Source organism: Eriocheir sinensis, chromosome 35 (assembly GCF_024679095.1).
Source record: "Eriocheir sinensis breed Jianghai 21 chromosome 35, ASM2467909v1, whole genome shotgun sequence".
Lineage (NCBI taxonomy): Eukaryota > Metazoa > Arthropoda > Malacostraca > Decapoda > Varunidae > Eriocheir > Eriocheir sinensis.
The window spans coordinates 14,721,164-14,731,228 of record NC_066543.1 but is presented as its reverse complement, the minus strand read 5'-3'; the positions used below and the strand labels follow the sequence as shown (position 1 = coordinate 14,731,228).

Genomic DNA, 10,065 nt, shown 5'->3' with positions numbered 1-10,065 from the left:
ACAGCTGGCATTTCCTTGTATAACTGAAGGCTTAAGAAAAATCCCATTAACACAACATTATTATCACCGCATTAACCTATACTCTCATCATATTAACTCACTGCATGTGCATACGCGTACAGATGGAGGCTTTACTACGTACTAAGTCCCGCCTCGAGTACACAGAGCCACATGCAGAGTCAAGCCGTCATTGTTATGCCCGCGAGTCCCGAGCCTTCAGTGACCGTGTTCAAAGATAGCGACGCAAGCCGGACCAGAATACCCCTTTCTGGACCAAACGTGCCGACACACACACACACACACACACACACACACACACACACGCAATTCTGACACAAACCGACACGCAGACATACATACGTAATACACACACATACACGTACAGGGAGGGAAGAGGTGGGATGGGATGGCATGGGGCGGGGCATAATAATTTGCATGCAGCCGTCACCCTTGTGTACGGACATGAGCTTAGTCACATAGGCAGTTTCATACATGCATTCCCTACTACTACTACTACTACTACTACTACTACTACTACTACTTCTACTACTACTGCTGCCGCTGTCACCCCTACCACCTACTGTTACGCATGTCACGTCAACGCCAGGCTTGCGTATGAGGTCCCGCCGTCTCGCCCGCCTGGTGCCCCGCTTTACTGTGGCAGTCGGCGCCGCTGTGTCCGCACGTGCAGCCTCCATCATTTACCTGGCGCAGAGAGAGAGAGAGAGAGAGAGAGAGAGAGAGAGAGAGGGGGGTGGGGGGGTGGAGTCTGGAGGCTATGTTCTAAACGATGTCTTGTTACAATATATAATTAGGGACACTTCCTGCATACATATTACGACTTATTATCCATAGTAAATTAGTTCTACCACTACTACTACTACTACTACTACTACTACTACTACTACTTGTACTAATACTATAACCTCCTTTTATTTATCTATTTCTATCTATCTCATCAACACCAACTCCACCAACAACAAAAATATCATCAAAAGCAATGACATACAACAACAACAACAACAACAACATTTCAACAGGCACGGGGAAAACAGGAATGCAAAGCGAGGGCAGAAAAACAACAACTCGAAAAAAACAAACAAACAAAAAAACAAAAAAACACACGACTCGTAATTAACCTTTTTTTCTTTGACCTTTTCCTCACGTCTGCAAAACTAAAAAAGGAAAAAAGGAAAAGAAAAAAAAATCGAGAGAACACAACTCCACATTACACTTGTCCTTGCCCTCCTTCACCTTAGACAAGTAACATGTAACCACCCGAAATTGACCTCTCTTTTGACCCCTCTTCACACTCTTCTCTTTCATAGGAGCAGCGAGTAGCGGGCTTTTTTTCTACACTTTATTTTTGTTGCCCTTGAGCTGCTTCCTTTGCTGCGAAAAAAACAAACAATAGCGCTTATCATGAACGTAACCACTCTCTTGTCTTTATCCACTTATCAGCCAAGGCACCTGACAATGAAAGCCAGTTGCAATATATATATGACTAAGAAGTTGCTGACGTGCGTGTGTGCTTGCTTCCTTGCTTCGTGAATGGCCGTCGTCGTCATTGGGTTTTGTGGTTCATCGTTGTGGTAAGCCTGTCTGTGTCCGTAGCTGCCCGGTTTGTCAAGTTTTCTGTCTGTGTGTCTGTTACTGTCCGGTTCATCTGTTGTCTGTAATTGTCCGGTTCGTCAGTTTTCTGTTTCACTGTAGTAGTAAGTCTGTCTGTAACTGTCCGGTTCTTTAGTAGTCTGTATCATCAATAGTAAATCTGTGCCTGCCTGCTGTCCGGTTCGCCAGTTTTCTGTTTCATCGTTACTAGTGAGCCTGTCTGTGTCTGTCTGTATCTGTTCGGCTCGTCAGTTTTCTGTGTCATCGTGGAAGTGAGCCTGTCTGTGTGTGTCCGCAACTGTCCGGTTCGTCAGTGAAAGTTGGTCCTAAATGGGTGAATGACTTCGCCTCGTATGCAGCGGGGTTCAAATTGAGGGTAAGGACGCCGGGAGTAATTGTTGGTCGTTTATGTATGTAGATGGCTGGAGGATGAACACACACACACACACACACACACACACACACACACACACAGACACTAGAGGAAAAGTTAGAAAAAAGCCATCACACAAGGACAACTGCGTATCGTAATAGCAGCGAGTTAAAATATTCATACTGCAGACGACAACATGAGAGGAAAAGTAAAAAAAAAATCATCACACAAGGACAACTGCGTATCGTAATAGTAGCGAGTTAGTATATTCACACAGCAAATAACAACACACGAAAGGATCATACTGCAGATAACAACACACGAGAGGATCATACTGCAGATAACAACACACGAGAGGATCATACTGCAGAAAACAACACACGAAAGGATCATACTGCAGATAACAACACACGAGAGGATCATACTGCAGATAACAACACACGAGAGGATCATACTGCAGATAACAACACACGAGAGGATCACACTGCAGATAGCAACACACGAGAGGATCATACTGCAGATAACAACACACGAGAGGATCATACTGCAGATAACAACACACGAGAGGATCATACTGCAGATAACAACACACAGTGGGATGGAACGTAAAAAATAAGGGATGTAAAGGAAAAATAAGCAACGAAAGAAACGTGTAAATATTCACATAAACAAGAAAAAAAGGATATACCGTTTACGAAAAGAATATGGATGCTAGAATAAAAAAAAGGGATTGTAAACGAAAAATAAGTGACAAATGAAAGGAGAATACAATTAGATAAAAACTAAAATGTGTATGATTAAAGAAACGGGCAAACATTCATATGGGCAAGAAAATAGGATACACCGTTTGCGAAAAAAAACAAATATGGATGATTAAGAAAAAAAGATGTTGACGACAAAATAAGTGGAAAGTGACAGGATGGAAAATACAACCGAATACAGCTAACAAATAGAATAGAGAGGAAAGGAAGGACAAAAAGATAATTAAAGATAAGTAGTGACTCCCCAGCAATTAGATATGACGAGAATACGAACAAAGCCATGACAGGAAATGTTCTAGTAAAAAAAAAAAAATAAAGACAAGAGGAAATACGCAATCAACATTACAGGGAAAAGGCTTGGTCTGGGAATTCACGTTAAATACAGGTCCGTGGAAAAGAGCGAGAAAAATGAACACACACACCCACACACTCCCCCCCCTCCCCCCCCCTCACACACACACACGCAAAAAAACACTGACAGGACAATATTGTGAGTATAAAAGTAAAGAATATGAAGTACATTTTCGACACGGTTCTCTTTTGTTTGCTGTTTTTTTTTTCTTCATATTTCTGTTGACATTTCTATATATACCGGTATTCTGTTGTTTAGTGAGCTTTTTATTCTTTGTTTAGCACGTGAGGTAAAGTTGGGAGCATACGCGAACTTTTTAAAATTTTTGTCAGCTGCCTTTTTTAATTTTTCGTTTTTTATTTATGTCCCTCAGCGCTTCCTATGGTGTAAAACGTATAGGTCCATATTAACTAAACAGGCCAGGCTCCCACCACGACTATTCTCCAAGGCCGCAGAGATGATTAACCTGGCTTGTGTGCATGGGTGATGTGACTGATATCCCCGTTCAAGGCGCAGAGGTCGTGTATAACTATCTCTGGAATCACAAAACTGTCTATGAAAACCCCCAGGAAGTTCTGCGTGAGGCTTTTCAACCGGGCGAACTTAGGGAGGTGCCGAAACGTTTTAGGGCTTATATATATTCGTGATAATCTTCCTTGACGTGGTATCAGAGTCCTTTCCCCGTTGCCTCATGCTTCTCCTTGGAGGGCTTAGCGAGGGGCTGATAACACACCCACAGGAAACGACGTAGTACTTTTGTTATCTTGCTGGGTATGTCATTCTCGCTTTTTCTTATCGATGAGGAAGTTCTTGTGAGGCTTAGACACACACACACACACACACACACACACACACACACACACACACACACACACACACACACACACACACATAGACTTGCTGATGTAATTTACGCAGCTCTTTTTAGCGATGAAGTATTGTCAGATTTACTATAATCCTTCCTCCTCCTCCTACTACTACTACTACTACTACTACTACTACTACTACTACTACTACTACTACTACTACTAAAGCTACTACAACTACTACTACTACTACTACTACTACTACTACTAAAGCTACCACTACTACTACTACTACTACTACTACGATACTACAAATGTATACAAAGCCCTTGGAAAGTAACCATTCATGGGCCTTCGTTACGTAGTGCTGCCTCTTGATATTGTAGTGTGTGTGTGTGTGTGTGTGTGTGTGTGTGTGTGTGTGTGTGTGTGTGTGTGTGAGGAGAAGCTTGAGACCTGCCACACAAAAGACAATTATTCAGAAAACCAAACAAAATAAAATAAAATAAAAACAGTAAAAGCAGCAATAATTAAACCATTCTTTAGATAAACTTAAAAACAAAGAAAAGAAAGGAAAATCACAGCACACTTAAAAGACAAAACAATGGAAGTATATAACTGTTTGAATCACCGTTGTCACCACCACCACCACCACCTCCACCACCAGCTACCCGGCCGGATACATATAAAAACACACCACAGGATACATGACCTAGGCCAACACTTGTCTTCAGCCTCGGTCATGTGACTAAGAGAGAGAGGAGACACGAGCGTACCGGTATAAGACTTGTTTGATTACGGTATCTGATTACAGGTGGTACATCTATCTTGCGTTACCTGAGCACACACGGAAGATTGAGGTGGTTAACGTGTCCTCTAACATGTAGGAGGAGGAGGAGGTCAAGGAAAGGGGGAACGAGGGACATGAGTTAAAATAGTGTAGGGAGAGGAAGGAAGGAAGAGCGGTTGGATGGGTAAAGGAGGAGGAGGAAGAAGGAAGAAAGGGAGAAAGGAAAGACGAATCTGCAAAGGAGGAGGAGGAGGAGGAGGAGGAGCTTGGAGGAGGAGGTAAAAATAGGAGTGGAGGAGGAAGAAGGAAGGGAGGGAAGAAGGAAAGATGAATTTGTAAAGGAGGAGGAGGAGGAGGAGGAGGAGTACACGTCTAGCTATGTTTATAAGAGGTCCACCCAAGCGTTTCCTTCCCTCCTTCTCTCCATCTCTCCCTCCCTCCTTTCCCCCGTGGGCTGTTTAGTATATAAGGTACACACACACACACACACACACACACACACACACACACAGCAACTACTACGCACGCTCCTATCTTATGCCAAAAAAAAAAAAAAAAAATCCAGTATCACTTTTCTATCGCATATGTTTCCCGGCCAATCACGTGACGCCATATTTATCGGATTTATAACGAATGCGCGGATTTTGGGAGATTTATGTGAAAATCGTTGACGGCCCGAGCTTCTGTTTTATCCGCCTGGCTGATTAATTTACGTCATTATTCATCTTTTTTTTGTTAACTATTTCATTAGTTTTTTTTTTCTCGTTCTGCTTCGTCTCCTAAAACACCACCGCTGTCTAATCAATCGTCCGTCCTTCGCTTCCGCTGTCTGATTGATCGGCTGACGGGTGAGGGCTGTGTGTGTGTGTGTGTGTGTGTGAAATTTCAGGTGGCAGGTGACGCGATAAGAACCAGGAAAAGTAGTGGGAAGGGTTATTAAGTTGATTGGGTATCGTGTCTGTCTGTCTGTCTCTCTATATATCTGTCTATCTATCTATCTATGTAGGTATATATCTCCTTCATCTTCTGCTGTTTCTTTTTTTTCTTCCTCTTCATCTACTTCTTCCTTCTATCGTTTTTGTTTTTTTCTTTCTTTCTCTCTCTCTCTCTCTCTCTCTCTCTCTCTCTCTCTCTCTCTCTCTCTCTCTCTCTCTCTCTCTCTCTCTCTCTCTCTCTCTCTCTCTCTCTCTCTCTCCCCCCCCCCCCGTCTCGTTCCCTCCTCCTTCCTTCCGTGTTCTCCCGCCCATCAGTCACCACGCCTGGCCGTCAGTCCTGGCAGGCGTCGGGGTCTTCACGTGGCCCCCTGTCTGGATGTAAACACCGCACCTCACACCTCCATCACCCCACACTGTCACCTCACATCTCACTCACACTCCTCATCTACCCTCCATTGCCTTGTTCTTAACCACCAATTTCTTTACGCATACTCCCCCTCTTCCTTACATGTTCTACTTCCTCTCGCCTCCTTCAATTTCTTTCCCCACTCCACGCTTCAGGTAACACAGCTCCGTCAGATTCACTTCCCATCACTAAGTTTTTCATTGTGTGGTTACGGTTCTTCCCTTACCTGCCTGCCTTCCTCTGTACTTCATGACCCTATTCCCTTGTTTACTCCTATGGTTCTCCACTCGCGTCACTTCTCATCTCTAAGCTTCTTCTGTTTACGGTACGTTCCTCCGCTAGCTTGCCGACCTTCGTATACTTCATGATCCTCTTCCTTGTCCGCTCCACTGCCTCTGCGTACTCTTATATCCAAGTTGTTCTCTTTTTTAACTCACCATGCCTCTGTAACTCCATCCCATTCCCTCTTTTAACCATTCTTTCCCCGTCAACACACTCCACCGCTTCCCTACTCCCCAAAGTCACGTTCCCCCTACCTACAGCACGCCCCGACGCCTCTCAGATCCCCAGGGTGCGAGAGGGGCGTGTACCAGGGAGTGCACGGCGTTGGGTGGAGGAGTGGCGCTGGGCGGGATGCTGTGTGCCCTGCTGCTTCTAAAAATAACACGCGTCGAATGATTTACGGCCGCTTTCATGTGTGCTGCGCCGCGCCTTCCATCGTGCCAGCTACAGGCGCCTCCACTCGCTGCTGTTTGTCTTCCCTCTCGTTCCCGCCGCGTCACGGTGCTAAAAGTAATGACGAAAATAAAGAATGGCCGTAATTCTATACGCTATAAAAACTAGTTGATATATACATGGACGTGTGTGAAATGGAGTGAGATAAATGATGTAATGGCTGTTTTCCTTTCTGCTTCGTCACGCTGATAGAAGAAGTATATAATGACGAATAGAAATCTTGAAACCGCGAATCAATGGAAAATGTGACATGGAGTGAGGGGAAAATGACACACACTCCTTCCTTTTAAAACCTACTCCTTCCTACTCCTACACCCACTCCTTCCTTTTAAAACCTACTCCTTCCTACTCCTACACCTACTCCTTCCTTTTAAAACCTACTCCTTCCTACTCCTACACCTACTCCTTCCTTTTAAAACCTACTCCTTCCTACTCCTACACCCACTCCTACACCTACTCCTTCCTTTTAAAACCTACTCCTTCCTACTCCTACACCCACTCCTACACCTACTCCTTCCTTTTAAAACCTACTCCTTCCTACTCCTACACCCACTCCTACACCTACTCCTTCCTTTTAAAACCTACTCCTTCCTACTCCTACACCTACTCCTTCCTTTTAAAACCTACTCCTTCCTACTCCTACACCTACTCCTGCACCCACTCCTTTCTTTTAAAACCTACTCCTTCCTTTTAAAACCTACTCCTTCCTACTCCTACACCTACTCCTTCCTTTTAAAATAGATAGCAATAACAAGAACACACACACACACACACACACACACACACACACACACACACACACACACACACACACACACACTTGACTTTTCTCCCTGCCTTGCCACGGTGTTAAAAAATAATAAAGTAAAGCAATGAAGAAAAAATATAATTACCACTACGCCTCTGGAAACTCAACGACGTACGAAATAGAATGGAAGAAAAAAAGCCCTGTTATTTCACCTTCATATGAATAGCGATAACAAAGAACGGATATGGAAATTAGAACCCTGGTGTGAACGGTGAGAAAGTAGGAAAAAAAAAGAGGAAAAACCACCGGCGCACCTATCGTTTCCTTCCTTACATTATGGCTTCGGGAAAATAACACACAATAGTAAGAACTTATATGGAAATTACAGGCCGCGCGTGAAAGGGAGGGCGAGGGAGAGAGTAAAAAACGCGCCTCTTATTTCGTCCACTGCAAACAAGGCGTGAAATTTGAGGGAGAAAGGGTGAAAAAAAAAAGAGCGCCTCCCTGCGTCTTTTTAGTGAGTGGCGCCGCGGGGGTGACGGCGGTGGCAGAGACGAGCCCAGACGACCTAACACTACCGTCAACTATTATGAAGCGGGTATTCTCGCTGTCATAAGTAAATAGCGATGGTCAAACACTACCGCCGATGATTACTGAAGAGCTATATAAATTTTCATCAGTAATAGCGAATACCTAACACTACCACCAATCATTTCTAAGGTGCTATTTTATCATTTTCACCTGTAAATAGCGTTCTCGTAATCGTTTTTGTTAGCGCTATTCAGATCTGGGGCTTATTTTTAAACATTTCGGCGTTCCAACACATACACACATTTGACAAGGCTTTCATAGGAGCTGCAGGCATTTCCAGGGGTAGTTTTTTGACCCTGGTAGTAATTAAGTAAATATTCTGTGCCATGAAAGTGAATAAACAATTGTGAGAACCCGATTGATCTTCTTTTCGCCCTTTGGAAATTGTTGACGTGTGAGGTTGACTGACTAACTCCAATTCTTGCTGATGGAAAATGCCAGTGCTCTGTAAATGGTGTATCCTGCTGGTAAAGGTCCCTGAAGGAGTGGCTGCAAGAGGCGTGGAGTGGCGTGGCGGGGCGTGGCGTGCAGCGGGGGGCAGGCGTGGACTTGGGGTGGCGGCTGGCGAGGCATGGCTGAGTGACAATTGTACATGTTAAAAACCGTTGCTAGGCCTTGGTGTGTGTGTGTGTGTGTGTGTGTGTGTGTGTGTGTGTGTGTTTAGGTGCAGCTGTTCTGTCATGTCTGTGTGTGTGTGTGTGTGTGTGTGTGTGTGTGTGTGTGTGTGTGTAAATTTGCCCTCTCTCAGCTTCTTCACAGCGATGCTACGTAGTTTGTTGGGATGTAAAAAAACAAGAAAAAAACATAGGCTCGTTTAAAACACATATTATAAAACACTCTGGAGCAATCACGCGGCGAGGTCGGCCGATCAAGTTATTTATGCAAACAAATGCGATCTGGCGCTGTTATGTTTTCAATCTGAGTTGCGTGAAGGCGGTCTGCTAAGAAGGGACTCTTTGTAAGCCTATCTGTTGGCAACCAAGGATTAATCATCACATGTATCGCTATTATCATTATTAGTATTAGTGTTGTTTGCGAATCATCACCATTAGTAAGCTCACCACCACCACCACCACCATCATCATCACCACCATCACCACCAACACCTCCATCACCACCAGCCATGTATAGTGTAATTCCTTCGCTCCAAAAGTCTAAAGTGAAACACAGCTCACTCGCTCAACGTCTTAAACACCTTTCAGCTTCCTTTGTTTCCTCCTACTTTTTTTTCTTTCTGCATTTCCTCCTCTTCCGTCTTCTTTTTCTCCCTCTTTTTTTTCCTTTTCTTTCTCTCTTCCTCCTCCTCCTTGTCTTCGTAGCTGCAGGGACTTGGAGGGCAGGAAGAGGGGAGGGGGGGAGGGAGAGTAGAGGAGGAGGAGGAGGAACACAAAGTGACACAAAGGAAGAACAAACAACAGCACACGTGATGGTCCTTACGAGGCTGTTTGTGACAAGCTACACTAACTATCTGATCAAAGGTGGAAGATGAAGGACAGCAACGGCGATTAGGAGGAGGAGGAGGAGGAGGAGGAGGAGGCAACGAGAGAACCATGATGACTTAAGGAAGCGCCTGATCATGAATACACAAATCAAGTGGAAGAAAAAACAAAAAAAATAGTATGAATATTTTTTTAATGGCAATACTAAAAAAAAAAAAAAAAAAAAACAAAAAAACGGGCCAACAAACAAAAACATCCCAATTCAAGTAAAAACAATAATATTTCCTTCATATTTTTACTGCCTAACGGAGACCTTATTTTTTCCTCCTTCCCTTAATTTCCTTTGCGATAAACCTTTTTACTGATAATTTCCCTTTCTCTTTTTTCCCCTTTCTTTCTTTTTTCACCCATCACTAACGTCTTACCTAACTCACCATCACCATCAAAAGAAGAACCACATGCTACCAAACTCCTCCGCCCTTCCTTCCTTCCCCTTTCCACCCATTTCGTCGCCTCTC

The 10,065-nt window shown here is 44.0% G+C and overlaps 1 long non-coding RNA gene across 2 annotated transcripts; it reads right to left on the bottom strand.

Annotated features, from left to right (window-relative positions):
* Nucleotides 1-5,900: 5,900 nt before the first annotated feature.
* Nucleotides 5,901-9,356, bottom strand: LOC127007581 (uncharacterized). 2 transcript variants are annotated; one of them, XR_007760297.1, is made up of 3 exons: nt 7,447-9,356; nt 7,189-7,350; nt 5,901-7,062 (listed from the first exon to the last, which is right to left on the bottom strand). It is a non-coding gene; the product is annotated as an uncharacterized LOC127007581 (long non-coding RNA). The 2 variants fall into 2 exon arrangements; XR_007760298.1 differs by having other exon boundaries at nt 7,243-7,350.
* Nucleotides 9,357-10,065: the final 709 nt, after the last annotated feature.